We start from the raw sequence: 21,434 nt of genomic DNA, 5'->3' as shown, positions 1-21,434 counted from the left end.
AGCGGTGGGCCATTATGTTTAGCTGCATGAGTTCGAGAGCGGTACACATTGAGGTCATCGAATCTTTGGATGCATCCAGCTGCATTAACGCTCTCAGGCGCTTCTTCGCACTAAGAGGCCCTGCAAAACAGTTAAGGTCTGACTGCGGCACGAACTTTGTTGGAGCATCAAAGGAGCTGGGGATGGACAAAACGGTGCAACAATACCTCAGTCAGCAGGGATGCAACTGGGAGTTCAACACACCACACGCCTCTCACATGGGAGGCGCATGGGAGCGGATGATTGGTATCGCCAGAAGAATTCTTGATTCAATGTTTCTGCAGCAAAGCACCCGACTGACCCACGAGGTACTGTGCACACTAATGGCAGAGGTCACAGCCATTATGAATGCACGACCACTCCTACCCGTGTCTTCTGACCCGGAAAACCCCTTCATACTCTCGCCATCAATGCTCCTTACGCAGAAGGCAGGAGCTGCCCCTCCACCGGGGGACTTCTCCGATAAGGATCTGTACACAAAGCAATGGAGACAGGTCCAGGCCCTGGCAAATCGATTCTGGTCTCGTTGGAGACAGGAATATCTACCTTTGTTGCAACACAGACAAAAGTGGTCAGAACCCCGCAGGAACCTTCAAGTTGGAGATTTAGTCCTGCTCCGGGACAAGCAAATCGCCCGCAACTGCTGGCCAATGGCCAGAATCACTGCCACATTCCCTAGTAGGGATGGACATGTCAGGAAGGTTGAATTGAAAACTACCGACCAAGGCGATGTGACAATTTACCAAAGGCCCGTTACAGAAGTCATTCTACTTCTACCTAATGACTGATTTAGAGACTGAAGTTTGTATTATGTTCATTGTGACCTTACGAAGGTCAAGCGGGGAGTGTGCTGCCTTTATGGCAGTTATTTAGTTTATAATATTTTCACGTAGTAATTTGTTAGCATTTTTTAGTTAAAGTTAGGATTGTTTAAATCAATCGATTTGTCTGTAATACATCGCGGCTGCGATGACGTCACATCCGGGTTCGCCGCGTCTTGTGGGAAATTACCGGTTTGAGATTCACGCAAGGGTGGGGGTCACTCACATGTGCCACCATAACGCTGACTAGGGTCTCTCTATGCACCAAAGACACAGTGAAAGCAACGCTGTAAGTCATTAGATAATCGGTATTTTGAGTTAAAATGTTAACGCCGATTCTGTTAAAAGTAACGACGGTCGGTAAGGTTTACCTTTTCGTCAGTTAAAGAGTCGGGATAGTTTGTATTGAAGTGTATCTAAAGCAGCCAATGGAGCAGCTAGATTCTGACTGTATGCTGCACTTTAATGTAATGTAGTTATTGTAGTTTTACCTTTGCAAGTATTCACAATGTAAATGTGATATTTAGAAGGGAACAAACACTGTACCAATCTTGTATTGTTTTTCAACAGTTTTCACCATGCGTTAATGTGAAGAGTGAACAGTAAATGGTTAATCTTACTGCGGTCTCGTTTGCATTGATTCTGGTTTATCTCAACGTTTACCTCGGCGTTACTTCACACCCGAGCGAGAACGTTACAGCTACACTTGAGTTAATAGTTATACCTTCTTTGGAATATGGGAGGAAAGTAGAGCACCTGGAGAAAACCCATGCAGTTATGGGGAAATTGTACAAGCTCCTTACAGGCAGCAACAGGGATCAAACCCCAATAAATGATCACTGGCACTGTGAAGCAATTGTGCTAATCACTACACTACCTTGCTTTAAATTTCAGTAGTACTCAATACTTTAGGCCTTACTGTACGTACTGCTGAATAATTAATGACGCGAGGGTGTAACGTTGAGTCTTTATAAGGTACTGGAGAGGCTTTGGAGCATTGTCAGCAGTTTTGGGCACCTTATCTAAGAAAGGATGTGCTGATATTTTAGAGCATTCAAAGGAGGCTCATGAAAATGATTCTGGGATTGAAAAGTTTGTCATATGAGGATTGTTTGATGGCTCTGGGCCTCTACTCACAGGAATTCAGAAGAATGAGGGGTGACCTTATTGAAAATCCTAGGAGATCAGTGATTTCTGAAATACTCAAACCATCTTGTCTGGCACCAAAAATCATTCCACAGTCTAAGTCACTGAGATCACATTTTTCCCCCATTCTGATGTTTGGTCTGAACAACAACTGAACCTCTTGACTATGTCTGCATGCTTTTACGCATTAAGTTGCTGTCATATGATTGGTTAGTTACATATTTGCATTAAAGAGCAGGTATTGCATGTACCTAATAAAGTGGTCACTGTGTGTACCTGCAACACATCGTTAAATGTACTCACACAAATGTATTCACTGATTGACATAAAAGTGTGTGAGCTGTGAACAATGAGGCAAATGCCTAAGAATGCACCTATAAACTGTAAATTGACAGTCTAGAAAGCAGATGGTGAATCATTCTCAAGAATTTTTTTTTTGAATATATATATAATTATCAAGTGCAATTTTGACAGTTACAATCAGTCAGTAAGGAGTTAACTTCCTACCAGCATGCAGGATGTTCCTCATATAAGTCTTTGCCTTAGATTGATTGCGAGAGGCTGCAATAGAAGAAAATCTTAGCAGAAAGCACACTGGGATGACCAGGTGTTAATTATGTATGCTCCCAGCTCCAATCTGTACAATGAAATATTACTGTCCATACATCAGTGAACAGTCATCATGATGTAATGTAATGCTGAATGATATGGTCATTTGTTTCCATATAGGACTTCAAAGTGTTTCAGATCGTATTTCAATGGGCAAGTTCGCCTGAGGAAGCAGGCAAGCATCAGTTATGTGTTAGGCAACCAACAGGCAGAACCAATTAAAGAGCAGGATTAGAAATGATCCTGTAGCACAAACCATGAACTTTTTAAAAAGAAAATATGATATGCGTAATTCAAAGTTTATTGCCCTTTCAATTGTTTTTGGCAAAATTAAACAGGTTAGTTTGAGTCCTTCTTTTGACATTGTTCCGATTCCAGGGTGTTCAGTTTTGGATTGCGGTAGTAGCCGAGGCTTCCAGTGTAATAATCCAACCCAACTGCAGCACATTCATAGAATAAAGTTCAAAGATCCAAGTAAACTTATTATCGAAGTACATATATGCCACCATATACTACCCTGAGATTGATTTTCCTGCAGACACTCAGAGCAAATCTGAGAAATACAACAGCATCAATGAAAAACTAAAGACTCCCACACAGAAGACAACTGTGTAAATGTAATAAATTTAAAAAAATGGACAACAGTTGATGTAGAGTCCTTGAAAGTGCGTCCATAGGCTGTGAAATCAGTTCAGAGTTGAGGTGAGTGACGTTATCCATGTTGGTTCAGGAGCCTGATAACCGAAGGGTAATAACTATCCCTCAACCTGACGGTGTGTGACCCAAGGCTCCTGTACCTCCTTCACAATGGCAGCAGCGACAAGAGAGCATGGCCTGGACGGTGGGGGTCTTTGAAGATGGATGCTGCTTTCCTGTAGATGTGCCCAATGCCTGTGACGGACTGGGCTGTATCTACTACTTTTTGTAGGCTTTTCCCAGAAAGCATCCAGTTTGACAATTTAGATGCATCAAGGGTTTTGAAATCAAATTGGCTATAAAGGGAACTATAAAATGAGTTAAAAAATCTATAATTCAGGCTTAGACTCAATACACCGTTAAGCTTCTTGAAGAATATATTAAGAAACAAGGTAACATTAGAAATCCAGAGGCTAAAATTAAAACTGATATTCTAAAGCCTAAGTAAGTAAAAGTCACTATGACTGGACCGGGCAGTTTAATTCACTTCCTCAGGCAGTGTTTCTGCACATACAACTCTCAGTTACTCCGTTTTTTCCCATCAATTTCATCACTCACCTGGAATAGATTAAAAGTACAAATGAAATTCCAAACACCCAATCAGCGTCGGGAGCAGAGCACTTTGAAGAGGTTACTCGCAGGTCAGCGAAACGAGTATTAAAGGAGAGCTTCGCGGGTGTTCTGACATTCCAGAGGTCCAATCAACATTGGGAGCAGAGCACTGCGAATTAAATAGAAATACAGAAGGGGCAAGCGAGGTGGCCGTTGTTGGGAGTGGGCCAGTGATGAGAGTAGGAGCGTCAGGCTTTAACTCAATAGGTTTGGAGGAGTAGAGGCCGAGGACAAAAACAGCTTAGAAGATTTGGTCTTGGTTGCCCATTGTACAGTGCAGGCAGGATGACAGATATGGCAGTGAAATGCTCCTCCTGTAGGATGTAGGAATTCATGGACCCTGATAGTCTCCTTGATGACTAAACCTGTGGGAAGTGCAGCCAACTCTAGCTCGTGAAAGACCGCATTAAAGAGCTGGAGTTGGATGAACTAGTATCATCCGGGAGGTAGAGCAATTGATAGATATGACTTTTGAGCAGATGATTATACCCAGAGTGCAGAATTCGGGGAGTAGATGGGTGAACACTGAGAGGGGTAAAGGGAGATGGAAGTCAGTGCAGGGTCCCCCTGTGGCCATTCCCCTCAGCAACAGGTATACCCCTTTGGATACTGCTGAGGGAGATGACCTACCTGGGCAAGGCAGAAGCAGCTAGACCAATAGCATTGTTTTTGTCTCTGAGTCTCAGAAGGGTAGGGTGAAGTCAGGAGGAACAATAGTCATAGGGGACTCGATAGTTAGGGAGACAGATAGGAGATTCTGCGGCAGCAAAAGAGATGCCAGAAGAGCATGTTGCCTCCTGGGTGCTAGGGTCCAGGATGTCTCTGAGCGGTTACAGAATATTCTTGAAGGGTGGGGGGTTAGCTGCTGGAGGTCTTGGTACATGCTGGTACCAGTGACAGGCAGGGGAGGGGTAGAGGTCCTGCACAGTAAGTTCAAGGAGTTAGGAAGGAGGCTGAAAGGAGTTTGAGGAAGCATAACCAGATGACAGAGTAAGAAGCACTCAGCCAGATGGTGTGAGATATGTCTATTTTAATGCAAAGTGTATCATAAGCAAGGCGGATGAACTTGGAGTGTGGATCAATATGTGGACTTATGATATGGCCATCACAGAGACTAGGATGACTCGAGCAGGAATGACTGCTAAGTGTGCCGGGCTATAGATGATTCAAAAAGGACAGGGAGGGAGGCAAAAGAGGTTGGGGCATGGCATTGCTAATCAGTGACAGTGTCATGGCTGCAGAAAAGGAGGAAGTCATGGAGGGATTGTCTACTGAGTCAGTGTGGGTGGAAGTTAGAAACAGGAAGGGGGCAATAACTCTACTGGATGTTTTTTATAGATCCCCAATAGCAACAGACTTATCGAGGAACAGATAGGGAGGCCATGAGAAGGCTTTGGCAAGCAGGATTAAGGAAAACCCCAAGGCATTATAAAAAAATGTGAAGAGCAAGAGAATGAGCTGTGTGAGAATAGGACCAATCAGGAGTGGAAGTGGAAATATGTGCATTGAACTGCAGGAGGTAATGGAGGAACTTAATGAATACTTTGCTTCAGTATTCACCAGTGAACAGAACCTTGACAATTGTGGGGATGAGTTTAAGCGCACTGAAATGCTTGAGTCTGTAGACATTAAGAAAGAGGATGTGCTGGAGCTTTTGAAAGGTATTAAGTTAGATAAATCACCGGTACCGGAAGAGATGTACTCCAGGGAAGCGAGGGAGGAGATTGCTGAGCCTCTGGTGATGATCTTCACATCATCAATCGGGACAGAAGAAATACCAGAGGATTAGAAGGTTGCAAATGTTGTTCCCTTGTTCAAGAAAGGAAGCAGAGATAACCAAGGAAATTATAGACCAGTGAGTTTTACTTCAGTGGTGGGCAAGTCATTGGAGAAGACCCTGAGAGGCAGGATTTATGAGCAATTGGAGAGATACAATCTCTTTAGGGATAGTCAGCATTGCTTTGTCATGGGCAGGACATGCTTTACGAACCTGATGAGGATGTAACAAAACACACTGATGAAGGTAGAGCAGTGGATTAGTACATATGGATTTCAGGAAGGCATACATTAAGGCTCATTCAGAAAGACATGGGATCCAAGGAGACCTTTCTTTGTGGATCCAGAATTAGCTTGCCCACAGACAGCAAAGGGTGGTTGTGAATGGTCCGCATTCTGCATGGAGGATGATGACTTGTGGTCTTCCGCAGGAATTTGTTCTTGGACCCCTCTCCTTTGTGATCTTTATAAATGACCTGGATGAGGAAGTAGAAGGGCGAGTTAGTAAGTTTGCTGATGACACAAAAGTTCTGGGCATTGTGGGTAGTCAGAGGTTACAGCGTGACATCAATAGAATGCAGAAGTGGGCTGAGAAGTGGCAGATGGAGTAAAACCCAGATAAGTGTGAAGTGGATCATTTTGGTAGGCCGAATTTGAAGACAGAATATAATATTTATGGCAAGACTCTTGACAGTGTGCTGGATCTGTGAAATCTTGGGGTCCGTGTCCATAGTTCACTCAAAGCTGCTGCGCAGGTTGACAGTGTTGTTAAGAAGGCATATGGTGTGTTGGCCTTCATCAACCGTGGGATTGAATTCAAAAGCCATGAGGTAATGTTACAGCTATACAAGACCTTGGTAAGTCCCCATATGGATTACTCTGTTCCGTTCTGGTCACCTCACTACAGGAAGGATGTGGATACTATAGAGAGAGTGCAGAGGAGATTCACAAGGATGTTGCCTGGACTGGAGAGTGTGCCTATGAAAATAGGTTGAGTGAACTTGGCTTTTTCTTCTTGAAGCCACAGAGGATGAGACGTGACCTGATGATCCATGTAGAAAACGAAGATGATTGTGTGGATAGTCAGAGGCTTTTTCCCAGGGCTGAAATGGCTATCACAAGGGGGCATGGTTTTAAGGTGCTTTGAAGTAGGTACAAGGGAGATGTCAATGTTAAGTTTTTCCACACAGAGGGTGGTGGGAGTGTGGCGTGCACTGCCAGTGAAGGTGATAGAGGCAGATACAATAGGGTCTTTTAAGATATTTTTAGATAGGTACATGGAGCTTAGAAAAATAGAAGGCTATGTGTTAGGGAAATTCTAGGCAATTTCTAGAGTAGGTTACAAGGTCAACACAACATTGTGGGCTGAAGGGCCTGTAATATGCTGTAGATTTCTATGAAATAGGTCCGTAAAAATAAAATATTTTGATTTAATATTTATAATATTAAATACTTATTGTGTTGCCTTTATGGCATTTGTTTAGTTTATAATATTTTCACTTAGTAATTTGTTTGTTAGCATTTTTTAGTTAAAGTTAGGATTTTTTAAAGTAAATTCGTTGTCTGTGATATATCGCGGCATGCGATGACATCACATCCGGTTTCGCCGCGTCTTGTGGGAAAATACCGGTTTGGAGAAACGGGAAGGAGGGGGCACACATGTGCAAGATCAGCGCAAGAAAAGTTGTCTTTCTACGCATTAGAAACATAGTGAAGCAATGCCGTAAGTTCATGAGATAATCGATATGTTGAATTAAAATGTTAACGCTGATTCTGTTAAAAGTAATGACGGTTGATAAGGTTTATGTTTTCGTTAGTTAAAGAGTTGCGGATAGTTTGTGTTGAAGTGTATTTAAAGCAGTCAATGGCGTAGGTAGATTCTGACTGTATGCTGCATTTTAATATAATGTAGTTGTTGTAGTTTACTTTTGCAAGTATTTACGATGTAAATGTGATATCAAGAAGGAAACAAATACTGTACAAATCTTGTATTGTTTTATCAACAGTTTTCACCATACGTTAACATGGAAGAGTGAACAGTAAACGGTTAATCTTACTGCGATCCTGTTTTCATTGACTACGGTTTACCTCGGTGTTCTCTTACACCTGAGCGAGAACACTACACTTACATTATTAAATGTATGAATATATAATATTTATATTTCATATTAAAATAGGACAAAAAGAGACTCAACACATAAATTAACCTTCTGGGAGTCTTGCATGAGGGCTCCCAAGTCCCTCTGCACCTCTGATGTTTGAACTTTCTCCCCATTTAGATAATAATTCACACTATTGTTCCTTTTACCATAATGTATTATCATACATTTCCCAACACTGTATTCCATCTGCCACTTTTTTGCCCATTCTTTCAATTTGTCTAAGTCTTGCTTCCTCAACACTACCTACCCCTCCACCTATCTTCATATCATCTGCAAACTTTGCCACAAAGCCATTAATTCCATTATCCAAATCACTGACAATGTGAAAAGTAGTGGTCCCAAAAGTGACCCCTGAGGAACACCATTAGTCACTGGTAGCCAACCAGAAAAGGCTATTTTTATTTCCACAAGTCTCCTGCTTGTCTATCTATGCCAGTATCTCTCCTTTACTGTCATAGGATTTTATCCTGTTAAGCAAACTCATGTGTGGCACCTTATCAAATGCCATCTGAAAATTCAAGTAAATGACATCCACTGCCTTTCCATTGTCCACCCTGCTTGTTACTTCCTCGAAGATCTCTAACAGATTTGTCTGGCAAGATTTCCCTTTACAGAAATCATGCTGACTTTGACCTTTGGCTTATTTTATCATCAGTCTCCAAGTACTTCAAAACCTCATCCTTATTAATAGACTTCAACGCTTTCCCAACCACTGAGGTTAGGCTAACTGGCCTATAATTGGCCTATAAACTGGCCTATGACTAGTGGGGTACCGCAAGGCTCAGTGCTGGGACCCCAGTTGTTTACAATATATATTAATGATTTAGACGAGGGAATTAAATGCAGCATCTACAAGTTTGCGGATGACACGAAGCTGGGCGGCGGTGTTAGCTGTGAGGAGGATGCTAAGAGGATGCAGGGTGACTTGGATAGGTTAGGTGAGTGGGCAAATTCATGGCAGATGCAATTTAATGTGAATAAATGTGAGGTTATCCACTTTGGTTGCAAGAACAGGAAAACAGATTATTATCTGAACGGTGGCCGATTAGGAAAAGGGGAGATGCAACGAGACCTGGGTGTCATTGTACACCAGTCATTGAAGGTGGGCATGCAGGTACAGCAGATGGTGAAAAAGGCAAATGGTATGTTGGCATTCATAGCAAAAGGATTTGAGTACAGGAGCAGGGAGGTTCTACTGCAGTTGTACAAGGCCTTGGTGAGACTGCACCTAGAATATTGTGTGCAGTTTTGGTCCCCTAATCTGAGGAAAGACATTCTTGCCATATAGGGAGTACAGAGAAGGTTCACCAGATTGATTCCTGGGATAGCAGGACTTTCATATGAAGAAAGACTGGATTATCTAGGCTTATACTCACTGGAATTGAGAAGATTGAGGGGGGATCTTATTGAAACGTATAAAATTCTAAAGGGATTGGACAGGCTAGATGCAGGAAGATTGTTTCCGATGTTGGGGAAGTCCAGAACGAGGGGTCACAGTTTAAGGATAAAGGGGAAGCCTTTTAGGACTAAGATGAGGAAAAACTTCTTCACACAGAGAGTGGTGAATCTGTGGAATTCTCTGCCACAGGAAACAGTTGAGGTCAGTTCATTGGCTATATTTAAGAGGAAGTTAGATATGGCCCTTGGGGCTAAAGGGATCAGGGGGTATGGAGAGAAAGCAGGTACAGGGTTCTGAAATGGATGATCAGCCATGATCATACTGAATGGTGGTGCAGGCTCGAAGGGCCGAATGGCCTACTCCTGCACCTATTTTCTATGTTTCCTTTCCTTTGCCTTCCTCCCTTCTTAAAGAGTGGAGTGACATTTGCAATCTTCCAGTTCTTCAGGACCATGCCAGAATTAAGTGATTATTGAAAGATCATGACCAATGCATCTGTTATCTCTTCAGCGGCCTCTCTTAGGACTTTGGGATGTAGTCCATCTGGTCCAGGTGACTTACCCACCTTTAGACCTTGGAATTTGCCTGGCACTTTTTCCTTTGTAATAGCAATGGCACTCACTCCTGCTCCCTGATACCCACTGACCACTGGTACACTGCTAGTGTCTTCCACAGTGAAGACAGATGCAAAGTACCCATTAAGTTCATCTGCCATTTCTTTGTCCCCCATTACTACCTCACCAGCATCATTTTCCAGTGGTCTAATATAAACTCCCACCTCTTTTTATATTCTGTTTTATATTATTACTACAATATGGTGTAAAAGTCTTAGGCACCTTATGTAAGTGCTTGAGACTTTTAAACAGCACTGTAACTCCTGAGTGACATTTAAATTGGTCCTTGCTGGTTCCCATAAAATCACATAATTGCAAAAGCTGAATAGATAGTTTTTACTGTCTCAGTTGTCATTGTGGTTAGCCAAGGGTAAAACTATTTGTTTAAATCGGCCATGTTTCCCTTTATCGCCTGCTAATAGGCTCACTGCTCTGCAGGCTACTTCCCCAGAAACTAAAATCCTTCCACAATGATGGAAGCATATGGGAATAAGTTTGTGCTTTGGATACAAGCCAAATTTCAAAATAAACAGCACCCAAAATTGCACAGAATTTGGAAAATGTTTTCTCTTATAATTATGGCAATCTTAAACAGTGGAGCTAATGTTTTCTAAAGCAGTTGACACTCATTAAATCATACCTTCAACCCTTGAGTGCAACTTTGATTGACTACAAATGTGTGTACATTCTGAACATTCAGTGCTACATTCCAGCTTGAAACATGAAGTTTCCAATAATGTCATCTTCAAAACGCACAACTGTATTTGTTGAACCTCCTTCCCTGATCATTCATCTCCAAGCCAAAGCGTTGGCGGATGTGAGATGTCAAAGCAGAAAATGTTGGAAATACTCAGCAAGTCAGGCATCAGCAGTAGAAATCAGCATCATGTTTAGTATCACCGGCAAATGTGGTGAAATTTCTTTTTCAGCAGCAGTACAATGCAATATACAAATAGAAAAAAAAACATGAATTGCAGTAAGTATATATACTGTATATTAAATAGTTTAATTAAATAAATGAGCAAAACTTGAAATAAAAAGTAGTGAGATAGCATTCATGGGTCCATTCAGGAATTGGATCGCAAAGGGGAAGAAGCTGTTCCTGAATCCAAGAGCGTGTGCCTTCAGGCTTCTGTATCTCCTTACCGATGGTAGCAATGAGAACAAGGCATGATCTGGGTGATGGGGGTCCTTAATTATGGATGTCACCTTTGACGCAAACATTTTGAGAAGGGCAGGGGTAGGTGGAATGTCTGATAATAGTGTAAGGGGTTTCTTCTTTTATGTTGCTGCTAAGGTTAATAAAATGGCTTCTTTGTTATGTTAAAAATAAAAATGGCTTCTTTCTTATGTTAACTGCTAAGAAAGTGCTTCTCTCTTGCAGCTTGTTTGGATTATAATTACTGATAATGAGAATTGTATTCATTTGCTAACCCATTGGGATAGATGTTATTCTTTGTTGTGTGGCTGTAAACTATTGTTTTGTGAGCTTTGGGGTGAAGGCGCGATGGGGACAGAGAGAGAGAGAGGGAGGATGCGATGTTGTAAGCTGGGCGACGGAACAGACCCAGAGCAGGAGTCTGAGGCCCAGGGTCTTCGACGAGGAGAGGAGACAAAGACCGATTTGTGTGGAGTGTCTGGTCGACCACCGTGGTTGGTCCCAGGCGGCGGGTCGAGGAGGTCAGAGGGGATCGAATGGTGGAAAGAAGACTTCATTAATTGAGCTCCAACTGTTGTGCACGAAGAGGTTGAACTTTGATAAGATTGGCGCCTTTTACTTTTTCCTTTTATATTGTATCTCTATTAAGTACATAGTTCCAGTAAGATCTATAAAGTGAACTCATTTGATCGCATATGGTGTACTGTCTGTTATTTGGTGGAGTGGGGACATCACACAGCATCTACACAAACTGATTACCCAGTTTGGCGGGGCCGAAGGCTGCTCCTCCTAGACGGAAGCGAGTTGAGTGAGCCTGAGGCTTACCGGGGGGTTACAATAGAAAGTGACTGGTTGAATTTGCCATGTAATTCAAAACAACCTGCAAATACTAGCTACTGCAACTCCACTCCATGGTAAGTCAATTTTCCTGAAATTAATGGAGAATATGGCCAAATTTCTAGACTGTGATCAATTCCCCATAATTCTGCATTACTCTATGGTCAGACATGGAATATTTTACTAATGAGTTAGTAGAGCAAAGAATGAGAAAAACAAGGTTCCTGCAAACCCAGGGTCCAGACCACTGTGTCATGTAATAACTATAATTTGAAGGGCAATAAAGACTAAGTTTTTTATGCTATGGACCACTGAGACTGTGGACACCAGTTTGGGAACCGCCTGGTCTAAGTGTAAAGGTCATGTGAAGTTTCATCTCAGAATCTACACATTCAGGGAGAAAATACCACTTGCGATTTATGTAGACAGTTGGGTACAAACTATGGGTTGATGTTTCATTTGTGCAATCTCTCATTCTCTCTGCTTCTGAGAAGGGACTTTTGCTTAGGTGGAGAGCATTAGTGAACTCAAGAATGCAATATTGTGATGCAAGTATGATATTAATCTGCTACTGTTGCTTGGACTGATCTGGACATACCAATTCAAGAATATTTCACTGAGCTAACAGCCAGATTTAAAGCATTGTTATGCTTTCAAGCCCATTATGTCAAGATTCAAGATCTAATGACATTTCCTGTGCACCAGTGTAAAAGGGAACAAAATAATTGTTACTTCGAATATGAAGCATCACAAAAAAGAACACAAGAGATAAATAACACAATAATAAAAAACACAATTTTTCTAGCTTGAGGAAAAATACACATGCAGGAAACAAATACCTTTTTGGGTCTTTCATTTCTTTATCTGTTTTAGATGTTTTAATGCAGAAAGAGGGTATCAAAATAAAAATGATGAAATGAATTTTAAAAAGCAGTTCCCATTGTTACAATTTTGTTCTAATTTCGGACCACACCCTTGTTACGTATGCAGTATGGAAATAACTAAAAAATATACAAAACCAATATGGTAGTGGCAATTCTGAAAAAAATACAAACAATGCTAGAATACTACCAACCCTGTACCTTATACATATCATCAAAAATATGAATAAACACATCTCATCTGAACTAAGAGACATTTGCACGCACGTGCTTAACTTCCAAACGTGTATAGAGTGGACCCTGAAACGAGTTCTCCTCAATCACACTACGTGAATAGAGATGAACACATTCACATTACTCCATTATATTCACATTTGGTCATGAAACAATAAAGAAAGAGAAAAATAAACTTTTACAATATATTGCCTTCTAGTTGAATTATTGAAATGACTAACCTAGTAGGCTGATAAGGGAATTTGCACAACCATGCTATTCCAATGCTGACACCTAACTCGCTAAAATCTAAAGCATCCACATGTCAAATTACCGATATCCTAGATTTATGAACAAGTACATACAAATTTACACAGATATTATTCACCTTGCCTCACCAAACCTGGGAGGAGCACTCGAACGTCGTTCTCTATAGAACACTGCAACTCTTCACTCTACTCCACCTGCATAATGACATCACCGTTTTCTCTTAAAGGCACAGGCAGCTATTTCAGCATTAGCAAGGTGAATACGGTCAGTGCACTTTAACAATTAAAAAATGATATTCAACAGTCACCTGGTTACACAATAAATATAAATACATAAGATAGCCAGTGTACATAGATTGATTGTATGTACATAAGCTGACTGACAGGAAATAATTAAGTACTGGTGGTTAGTGGGTGGAGGTGTTGATCAGCCTTATTGCTTGGGGAATAACTGATTTTGAATCTGGTGGTCCTGGTGTGGATGCTACATAGCCTCCTCCCTGATGGAAATGGGACAAACAATCTATGAGCAGTGTGGGCGAGATTCCTCATGATATTACTGGCCCCTTTCTGGGAACTTTCTGTGTGTCTGTCCTTGATGACGGGTAGGCTGGTGCCACTGAAGCGTTGGGCAGTTTTGACTACCCGTTGTGGAGCCTCCCTGTCTGCCACAGTGCAGCTTTCGTACCGAGCAATGGTGCAGCTTGTCAGGCTGCTCTCTATTGAGCAATGTAGAATGATGTAAGTGTGGCTAAAGTCCAGCCGTCTTCAGCCTCCTCAGAAAATAAAGTCACGGTGAGGTTTCTTGACTGTGTAGGATGGGTTCTGGGACGATGAAAGGTTGTGTGTGATGTGCACTCCCAGGAGTTTGAAACTGCTTGCAGTGTCCACTCCTTTGCTGCCACTGTAAAGGTACGAGTTCTCCTGAAGTCAGTAACCATCCTCTTTGTCTTGTTGACATTGAGGAAGAGGTTTTTGCTTGATATCAGGCCTCACGCTCTCTGCAGGCCGTCTCATCATTGTTGGTGGTGAGCCCCATCACTATGGCGTCAAACTTGCCGGCGTGATTACTCAGGTGTTTGGCGATACGGTCATGCAGCAGCAGAGTGAACAGCGGTGGGCTCGGGACACAGCCGTGGGGGGCACCCATGCTGAAGGTGATGGGGAGGTTGTGCATCCTGAATATCCAAGGTCTGTTCATTAGGAAGTGGAACATCTTGTTGCACAGTGGTGTATTTAGACTGAGGAGTAGGGGTTCACCAAGATCTGTGGTACAACAGTGTTGAATACCAAAATGAATTCCAGAGGCAGCACTCTGACATGAGTGTCCTTGTTTTCTGGGTGTAATAGGGCCAGGTGTATAGTAGATGCAATGGCATCTGTCGAAGAGTGGTTCTGTCAGTAAGCATATCGGTGAGTGTCCAGTGTGGCAGGAATGGAGTTTTTGATATGTGCCATAATTACCAGCCATTCAAAGCACTTCGTGATGTAGTCATTTAGTTCTGAAGGTGTAGAATGCACTTGTACAGGGATGATGGTGGCTGATTTGAAGCGTGTGGAGATGGTCGTCTGGATGAGTGAAGTGTTGAAGTTGTCCGTGAAGACATCAATGAGCTGGCATACACACTCGGCCAGGAATATTTTGCCCAGCTGCTTTATGGTGGTTGGCTCTCTGCAGAGTCCTTTTCACATCTGCTGCTGTTACCGATAATGGCTGATCACCTGGGAGGGGGGCAGCTTTCATCGCTGGCATTGTGTTGCGTGCCTCGAAACATGCATGAAAGTTGTTTAGAGTGCCAGCGAAGCATCCCTGTCATGGCCGGCAATGCTTTTCCTTGTGTAGTCGGTAATGCCTTTGATGCCCAGCCACATACATCAGAGATCATTACCAGAACGGCGTTCCTGAAAGCTTTTGTGTGTGTAGGTGGCCTTTGCCCTGTTGATGCCTAAGGTGATGTTCCTCCTGGCTGCTCTGAGGGCTATCCATTCAACCACTGAGCCTATTGTATCCGCCTCTACCACCTTCGCCGGCAATGCATTCCACGCTCCCACCACTCTCTGTGTGGAAAAACTTAACTCTGACATCTGCCAATTAGTCCATTCGAGACCGACATGGAGCATCGAGATTGCTCAGTAGGCCATACAGTGTCGGTCCTCTTAAATGCTTTCTCCATTGTCAGCAGCGGTCGGTAGGCTGGGATACCATTATGAAGATGTGGTCAGAGGGGCTGTTACGAAGGTGGAGCAACTCTGAGGGGCCAAAGGGTACAAAGTTGCCCCCCTCCTTTTTGAGAATCGCAAGATCACTATTACTTCGGGTCTGAGATCCAGGAAATGAGAGAGATACACACAGAATACACAACCAGGTGGAATGTGTCCTGACGTAAGCAGAACGGAACCACTGATTACTGCCATTGTCTCTTGGAGAAGGAATTGTGTATTGAGTACTGTACTATTCATTTAAACCCCTCAGGGGACAACCAGAGTGGTCTGGTTGAGGGATTGCATCATCCCAACCTGATTGACATCTGAGACCCCGTGAGTGAGGATAAAAGACAGGTCTGGGGAACAACCCCTTAGACGCACCAGGAGAAACGCTAGAAATCCAGTGACAGCGTTTTATAGCGAACACCGGTGGGAGCTCGTGTGCATCCTCCTTTGCCTGGGTGACAGGCTCATCACGGAAGAACGGTTTTGCTAAAGGAGAGGTCACACTTGAACGGCCACGACAATGAGACACCTGACGGATCAAAATCATAAAGGAAAGCCGGCAAGTTTTTCTCTTTCTCTCCCTCTCTCCAGCAATTGCAACACAGCGACAACCAAAAAGACGGCAGCTTGTGTGAACTGCAGTGAACTTTATATTTCCATCGGACAATACATTATCCCCTAGACAACAATAGAGCTTATTTCTTATTGATTATTATTATACCCGCACTTTTAGGTTTAGTAGTGACGACGTATATTATCTGTATATTTGCATTGATATTATTTTTGTGTATTTTTACTAATAAATACTGCTAAAAATAGTATCATCAGACTTCAACAGACGTCTCTATCTTTGCTGGTAAGTCATCCAGTTACGGGGTTCGTAACAGGGCCAAGATGAGGTTGTGGGATGACTTTATAAGTAATGTGACTGTTTGTAATAATATTGTCCAGTGTGTTTGTTTCCCTAGTGGCCACGACGACGTACTGGTGGGAATATGGGTAAAACATCTTGCAGATTAACATGATTGAATTTGCAATAGTTATATTTTTATTCTTTGCTCAAATAATTTCTTTTCTGCACACCAGGAATATTTCCATTGTGTGTTTCACAGCCTGAAGGGAGAATGACCTCTGGTAGGAGACTTATTTCCAGGCATCCATCAGTAATTGACCATGGGGAGGTCTGCGAACATTTCCCCCCTCCCCACACACTAGTTTCTGAACTTATTCTTTCTGAACCTGTGCAGACGCACAATGCTTCTGTTCAGTGGTCTGCAGGAGCTCCCCTGGCATATTGCTTTTGGAACACGTCCTGCAAAGGCCAATCAAATGTGATATGCACTTCTCGTGGTTACCAGATTGCACTACCACAAGGCTTCCATTTCACATCTGGATGGAATTAAGTTTAACATAAATTTCCATTGCAATCTTTCTTTCATTCCAATTTTTAAATCTTATCCAGATATGCACTGCAACAACATTAAACTAAAAGAAAGAGCTCTGCTGAATCTCTTCAGCTTGAAAGAGGAGAGAGGGAAGAATGTCTCCATTACTTCACCGCTGTCTTCAGGTCTGAGATGTAGAGCAAAGAGTGGCCTTCATAATCTGTTCCTTTTACTTGCACAATGCTGCACGGCATCATGGAAAGTAGTTTCTGCTGGCAGATCTTGCCTGGTGATCTTGCTTACTTCACTGTCATCTTGAACAGGGAGCTCTAGTGCCTTCTTCACTCCTAGCACTGTGCTATGAGAACATTCACCAGCTAACAATTGGAATTATAGCTGTTTATACTCATTGGCCACTTTATTAGGTATAATAAACCTTTTGTTAATGCAAATATCTCATTGGCCAATCATGCAGCAGCAACTTAATGCATACAAGCATGCAGACAAGGTTAAGTGGTTCAGTTGTTGTTCAGATCAAATGTCAGAATGGGGAAGAAATGTGATCTAAGTGACTTTGACCACGGAATGATTGTTGGTGCCAGAAGGGGTGGTTTGAGTATCTCAGAAACTGCTGATCTCCTGGGATTTTCATGCAGAACAGTCTCTATAGTTTACAGAGAATGGTGCAAAAACAGAAAAAAACATCCAGTGAGCGATTGGTTTGTGGGTGAAAATGCCTTTTTAATAAGAGAGGTCAGAGGAGAATGGCCAGACAGGTTCATGCTGAAAGGAAGGTGAAAGTAATTCAAATAACAATGTGTTACAACTGCGGTGTACAGAAGAGCATCTGTGAATGCACAACACATTGAACCATGAAGTGCATGAGCTACAGCAGCAGAAGATCACAAACGTGCACCCCGTGGCCCCTTTATCAGTTACAGGAGGTACCTAACAAAATGGCCACTGGGTGTACTTGCAGGATACAGGACATACATGCCACAATGGTAACAGAACAGTGTTGGATCTTGGTGTTAATGTTTCTTTAGATAAATTACAGTGAAAAAGTCAGCAGGACATTGATTTAATTCAGTGACAACCAATTCTAGTTGCCTGTTTAGCCTCCAGGTGGATGATGTGCCCAGGTAGATCATTATCATTGTACCTTTCTGGTTTTGAATCCTAATGGTCCAGTGGAATGTTTTCTGTGGGAGTGGCATGATGGAACAGCTGGTACAGTTATGCCATCATAGATACGGTCACCTAGATTTAATCCTGACTTCTGGTGCTGTCAGTTTTCCCTGTGACTGCATGCTGCTCTGGTTTCTTCTTATATCCCAGACAAGGGCAAGTCAGTTGGTCAATTGGACATTGTACATTGTATGTAGGTGAATTTAAACTCTGAGAAGAACTTGTGGGGGTGGCAAGTGAAGAGAATAAAGAGAAACTTGTGTAGGATTAGTTAAAATTAGTGCCTGATGATTGCTGTGGACTTGGAAGTTTGAATGACCTGTTTCCATATTGTATGAGTTCGAGGCCTAGTTTTCAGGGTCCTGGTATCGGCAAGATGGGAGCTTGAAGCCTAATTTTTGGGATTCCATCATCAGCAAGTCCAGCATTTAATACCCTGGAGTTCAGGCTCTCATTTGGCATCATCTGTGAGTCCTGGGTCGATACCAAAGATCAAAGGCTGAAAGTTAATCAGAAGTCCAGATCGAAGTCCAGTGGCCAATTGGAGGTCCAGATTGAAGACCGAAGGCCGACTGGAGATCCGGATTGAAGCCTGAAGCCCAGTTGGAGGTCCGGATTGAACCCTGAAGACAGATCAGATGTTCAGTTGAGTCCTAATGGCTAGAGCCCCAAGCCTGTGAATCTCCAAGTCTGCTGAGGAAGTCGGGGCCCCGCGTCTGCAGACTCATGAGTCTGATGGCCTGTGCTGGGGTTTGAGGACTTTGTATGTATGTACTTGGGTAGGTGGGAAGGAAGAATAGGACCTGTGTCACTGTTTTTGCTTGGTATGTTCTGTTCTGTTGTGTTCTGTGTTCTGTCATTGTGGAGATGTTATGTTGGTGTTGGAATATGTGGTGACACTTGCAGGCTACCCCTAGCAAATCCTTGCGTGTGTTGGTTGTTATTGCAAATGACACATTTCACTGTATGTTTCAATGTACTGTACACGTGATAATGAATCTGAACCTGAATTTAGAATGGCTCTGTAATGAAGTAAATTTATCAAAAAAGTAAAAGGGAAACAGCTGCAAAAGGAATGAAAAGAACAAACTTTTGTATTTGTGTGAAACCTTTCATAACTTCAGGGCATTTTGAGGTATTTGTTTTGAAGTTGTTTTTACCCAAATAAATAGAGGTCAAGTGTGATCATTGCTACAATATAGAAACATAATAGCTGACATGAGTTATTGATGAATTCTTGCTTTGTTACTGTTATTTGAAGCAGAAATGTTGAGCAAGAGCGTCGAACAATGCAGCAAAAAAAAACAGACCTGTTGGCTGAAGATGTTGTGATGATATTTTAACCTACTCCAAGATCAATCTAACCCTTCCCTCCTATATAACCCTCTACTTACTTACCATCCATGTGCCTATCCTAAGAGCTTCTTAAATGCCCCAAATGTTTCTGCCTCGACCAACATCCCTGGCAGTGCATTTCATGTCATCACTGACGTGCACCCGACACTTCCCTCCAAACATCGTAAAATGATGTCCTCTAGTATTAGCCATTACCCCCTGAGAAAAAGGCACTGGTCGTCCCCTCTGTCTTACCATCCTATACACCTCAATCAAGTTGCCTCTCATCCTCTTTTGCTTCAAAAAGAAAAGCCCTAGTTCACTCCATCTCTTCTTATTAGACACAGTAACCCAGGCAGCATCTTGGTAAATCTCCTCTACACATTCTCTGAAGCTTCCACATCCTTTCTGTAATGAGGTGACCAGAACTGAACTCAATATTCTAAGTGTGGCCTAACCAGGAATTTATAGAGCAGCAGTGTTACCTCACAGCTCGTGAGCTCAGTCCCTGACTGATAAAAACAAGAAGGTGAGGCAATCTCTTTCTGGCTCCTGCCCCCTTCCTTTCCAGTCTGGATGAAGGATCTCACCTGAAACTGCTTATTCCCCTCCATAGATGCTGCATGACTTGCTGAGTTCCTCCAGCAATTTGTATCTGTTGCTCAGGATTTCCAGCATTTGCAGAATCTTTTGTGTATATAATACCTGACAGTTCTGCACCCTACTCTAGGTTTTGTGCCAAGTTTCTGAAATGGTATTTAAACTTGCAACTACATGACTTAAAAAAAAGAGAATATTGACATGGATAAAATCTTTTACACTACACTAAGCCAGGAAGATGCCATTTACACCTTTCTTTGTGTTTAACTGAGCTGGGTTTGGCAATCCCAACACAGTACTTTGGGTGTGTGCTTTTTGTGTTCATTTCCACTGACTTGTAATGGCAGAGAATTTTGCCTTTCAAAATGGGTGATATCTTTACTGAAGGCAGAGTTAACATGTAAAACCCAGCTATCTTTCTCACTGGACACGTCAAGTGTGGACATCTGAACTGTACCTCTGGAATGAGTGGCCTCCTCCAAAGGTGGAATCGTTGTTATTCTGTACCATTTCTTTTGGAGCAGTTGAAGATGCTGTGAAAGATTAAACACATAAATTAGAACCTGCAAGGTAAAAAAAAATTAATTTAGTCATTATGCAGATGATAATTTTTCTCTCGCTGCTCAATATGAGTCCATATGGATGAGTATTGTAGGCAATATTGCTGGATTAGGACCATAAGACCACAAGCCAGTCAGCCCATCAAGTCTGCTCCGCCATTCCATCATGACGGATTTACTATCCCTCTCAACCCCATTCTCCTGCCTTCTCCCTGTAACCTTTGATGCCATTACTAATCAAGAACCTACCAGTCTCCGCTTTAAATATACCCAATGACTTGGCCTCCATAGCTGTCTGTGGCAATGAATTCCACAGATTCATCACCGTCTAGCTAAAGAAATTCACCCTCATCTTAGTTGTAAAAGAGTGTCCTTGTATTCTGAGGCTGTGCTCTCTGGACTTAGAATCTCCCACTACAGGAAACATCCTCCCTACATCCACTCTATCTATGCCTTTCAATATTCAATAGGTTACAAAGCGATCTACTCTCATTCTTGTAAACTCCATTTGGTACAGAGCATAGGTAGGGTCTAGTCACCAAGTCCAAGGTATCTAGCTTCCCAGTTCATTCCTGTGCCATCCAAGGCTACATCATCTCCCTAAGAATGGGATTTATGGAGGAGGATTCTCTCTGTTTCTTTCCATCTCCTTGCTATTCTATGCTCCCTTATTTACAGGTGAGGTTTGAAGAGAATGCTATTAGGGTCATGGCATACATTAACTGGGTGGAAGAGAAGTTTAGGTTGACTATGACATTGTTCCAAGGTTTAATCAGCACGGTTTGTGGACCGGACTCTGTAGTTCATGTTACGGTGTGTTTCTGGTTTCTGGACACTCCTTTTTTTGTGATCTAATGTGGGTGATTTTGAATCAGGGCCGCCTGCAGATAACAAATACTGAATATGCCTGGACACGTTTCAA

The 21,434-nt window shown here is 42.5% G+C and overlaps 1 long non-coding RNA gene across 1 annotated transcript in view; it reads left to right on the top strand.

The window, feature by feature from the left end:
- The first annotated feature begins 1,000 nt into the window (after window positions 1–1,000).
- Window positions 1,001–21,434, top strand: part of LOC140730878 (uncharacterized) — an 88,686-nt gene continuing 68,252 nt past the window's right edge. The window contains exon 1 of the long non-coding RNA XR_012099691.1: window positions 1,001–1,149. This is a non-coding gene — a long non-coding RNA (uncharacterized lncRNA). The remainder of the gene's footprint in view (window positions 1,150–21,434) is intronic.

Source organism: Hemitrygon akajei, chromosome 1 (genome assembly GCF_048418815.1).
Source record: "Hemitrygon akajei chromosome 1, sHemAka1.3, whole genome shotgun sequence".
Lineage (NCBI taxonomy): Eukaryota > Metazoa > Chordata > Chondrichthyes > Myliobatiformes > Dasyatidae > Hemitrygon > Hemitrygon akajei.
Note: the sequence above shows the minus strand (reverse complement) of the source record. Positions and strands in the feature narration are given on the sequence as shown.